This window comes from Bison bison, unplaced genomic scaffold (genome assembly GCF_000754665.1).
Source record: "Bison bison bison isolate TAMUID 2011002044 unplaced genomic scaffold, Bison_UMD1.0 scf7180017864482, whole genome shotgun sequence".
Classification (NCBI taxonomy): domain Eukaryota; kingdom Metazoa; phylum Chordata; class Mammalia; order Artiodactyla; family Bovidae; genus Bison; species Bison bison.
This window is the reverse complement of record NW_011495042.1, coordinates 2,828,573-2,832,021: the sequence shown is the minus strand read 5'-3', so window position 1 is coordinate 2,832,021 and position 3,449 is coordinate 2,828,573. Positions and strand designations below refer to the sequence as shown.

The 3,449-nt window shown below is 54.1% G+C and overlaps 1 protein-coding gene across 1 annotated transcript in view; it reads left to right on the top strand.

Annotated features, from left to right (window-relative positions):
• ATP2B2 (ATPase, Ca++ transporting, plasma membrane 2) overlaps nt 1–3,449 on the top strand; it is a 162,149-nt gene that overhangs the window by 140,541 nt on the left and 18,159 nt on the right. The gene's annotated exons all lie outside the window — the stretch shown is intronic.

Here is a 3,449-nt window from a genome sequence, read left to right as displayed (position 1 = left end):
TCACAGAGCCACCCACGTAGGCACCAGCCGCACAGAGTGCAGGAAAGGAGGCTCAGAGAGGTGGCAGGACTACCCCAAGGTCAGCCAGCCAGTGGAGATACCGGCCCTTGTTCCGGGAGGCAGGAGAGGGACCCCCTCCAGGAAGGCAGGGCCCCTGGCCACATAAAGGGGCAGAGAGAGGCCGGCACCAGACAGGCAGCCAGCTGGCATCACGGAGCTGGTGCGGCCCTGGGAGCCCCAGCCGTGGCGTGGAGTGCATCAGGGAAGGCCTGAGTGCCTGGGTTCCTGGGCTGGGTGGACTTGGTCACTGGGAGAGCAGGAGTCGGCCCCACCTTTACAGCCAGGTCTGTAGTAGCCCCGTGTCCTGGGCCCTGTGGAGCTGACAGGCAGGCCCAGCCCCTGCAGCCTCACTGCCTCCTCACCCCCCTCGTGCGATGGGAACTGTGTTGATCCCCATTTCACAGAGGCAGAAACTGAGCCTCAGAGGATGGACCAGCCAGGTGCCTGCCATTCCTCCCGCAGCCTCCTGCCTGCCTGTGGCCAAGGGCTGACCAGCCTCGCTTGGGGAGGAGAGGGAAGGCCTCTCCCAGCAACCATGTTGGCAGACAAGCTCCTGCCCACAGGAGCCCCCAGAAGCCCAGAGGCTCTGGAGGACAGAGGGGCCCATGGGGTACCTGCCCAGTTCAGTTCAGTCGCTCAGTTGTGTCTGACTCTTTGCGACCCCGTGGACTTCAGCACGCCAGGCCTCCCTGTCCATTGCCAACTCCCAGAGTTTACTCAAACTCATGTCCATCAAGTCGGTGATGCCATCCAACCATCTCATCCTCTGTCGTCCCCTTCTCCTGCTTTCAATCTTTCCCAGCATCAGGGTCTTTTCTAATGAGTCAGTTCTTCACATCAGGTGGCCAAAGAATTGGAGTTTCAGCTTCAGCATCAGTCCTTCCAAAGAATATCCCAGGATTTCCTTTAGGATGGACTGGTTGGATCTCCTTGCAGTCCAAGGGACTCTCAAGAGTCTTCTCCAACACCACAGTTCAAAAGCATCAGTTCTTCGGTGCTCAGCTTTCTTTATTGTCCAGCTCTCACATCCATACATGACCACCAACACTGGAAACCCCATAGCTTTGACTAGACGGACCTTTGTTGGTACCGGTACCTCTGTCCTGAAGAGCTGTGTAGCCCAGGGAATACTGTTCCCTCTGTTGAATTCTGGGCCCTTGAGGACGCATATGGCAGCTCCCAACACCCCAGCCCTGAGAGTGAGAGCCCTGGGCTGGAGCGGAGGTGGGGAGGTGGTGTCCCTTCTGCTCACCAGGCCCTTCTCTCCTGCTCTGTGCACAAGAGGCTCCCTCTAGTGATGGTTTAGGGAAACTCACGCCAAGTTTCTTGGAGACCAGCTGGAGCCACACGGGGAAACTGAGGTGCCGAAGGGACGGTTTGCCTGAGGTCTTGGATTGAGTTGAGGGCTGTGAAGGCCTTGGTGAGGATAGAGGGGCCCTGACCCCAAGGTGCATGTAATCAGAGGAGGCTGATGGACAGGAAGAAGCTGAGGGGAGTGGGGAGCGTGACTGAGCTGGGGTGGAGGTGGGAGGGGTGGCCTGGGGGAGGGGAGGTGATAAACATCTAGGAGGTGAATGAGGGTGGGAGGTGTAGGCGGTGGGGCCTCAGGAGCCACACGGAGAGGACCAGGGGGCAAGGAGCAGCCCACCCAGGCTGTTAGGTGTACAGGGCCTGTGATCTTCCTGGAGGAGGTGTCCACCTGTGGGCGAGGCTGCGGCCACAGGGCCAGGTCTGGGCTGGAGGGAGGGTGATGTGGGGAGAGGTAAGCAACTGCATCCGGGGGTAGGGCCGAGGAATGGGTCACAGGGAACACAAATTCAAAAGGTAAGGGAAGAAGGAGCTGGAGAAGGAGTCAGAGAGAAGGGCGCCCAGAGAGGGGTCAGGGTGCAGTCAGATTCCTCGAGGTTCAGTGAGACGGGCCTGGAAAAGAATGCCTCAGTCTGTGACAAGAAAGGTGGTGCTGCCCTTGGGGAAAGGCATTTTGGGGGGTGTGGAGGTGTGAGGATAGGATGGGGGACAAAGGATGGGGTCTACACACCTTCAGGCAGCACAGACCACAGGAGACGACTGTGCACAGACGTGTGGGAATACGTGATCCCGGTCTCAGCCAGGGAGACATGGGGAAGGACCCACCCCAGAATGTGGAGGGCAGGAAACCCATAAGTGGGGAGATCCTTGATGAGGTTTGGCTTCCTCTGTCCCTTACTTGCCTAAAGTTTCTACCAGGACAACATTTTTGTGTGTGTGTGTGGAGTTAGGAGAAGGAAATGGCAACCCACTCCAGTGATCTTGCCTGGAGAATCCCAGGGACGGGGGAGCCTGGTGGGCTGCCGTCTATGTGGCCGCACAGAGTCGGACACGACTGAAGCGACTTGGCAGCAGCAGTGGACTTATTGAGACACACAGTACTTGCTTCATGTAAACAAAAAAGGTGAAGAGAAATCGGGTGGTGGTAAAGAGAAATGGTGTGGACCTAACAGAAGCAGAAGATATTAAGAAGAGGTGGCAAGAATACACAGAAGAACTGTACAAAAAAGATCTTCACGACCCAGATAATCACGATGGTGTGATCACTGACCTAGAGCCAGACATCCTGGAATGTGAAGTCAAGTGGGCCTTAGAAAGCATCACTATGAACAAAGCTAGTGGAGGTGATGGAATTCCAGTTGAGCTATTTCAAATCCTGGAAGATGATGCTGTGAAAGTGCTGCACTCAATATGCCAGCAAAGTTGGAAAACTCAGCAGTGGCCACAGAACTGGAAAAGGTCAGTGTTCATTCCAATCCCAAACAAAAGCAATGCCAAAGAATGCTCAAACTACCACACAATTACACTCATCTCACACGCCAGTAAGGTAATGCTCAAAATTCTCCAAGCCAGGCTTCAGCAATATGTGAACCGTGAACTTCCTGATGTTCAAGCTGGTTTTAGAAAAGGCAGAGGAACAAGAGATCAAATTGCCAGCATCCGCTGGATCATGGAAAAAGCAAGAGAGTTCCAGAAGAACATCTATTTCTGCTTTATTGACCATACCAAAGCCTTTGACTGTGTGGATCACAATAAACTGTGGAAAATTCTGAAAGAGATGGGAATACCAGACCACCTGACCTGCCTCTTGAGAAACCTATATGCAGGTCAGGAAGCAACAGTTAGAACTGGACATGGAACAACAGACTGGTTCCAAATAGGAAAAGGAGTACGTCAAGGCTGTATATTGTCACCCTGCTTATTTAACTTCTATGCAGAGTACATCATGAGAAACGCTGGGCTGGAAGAAGTAGAAGCTGGAATCAAGATTGCCGGCAGAAATATCAATAACCTCAGATATGCAGATAACACCACCCTTATGGCAGAAAGTGAAGAGGAACTAAAAAGCCTCCTGATGAAAG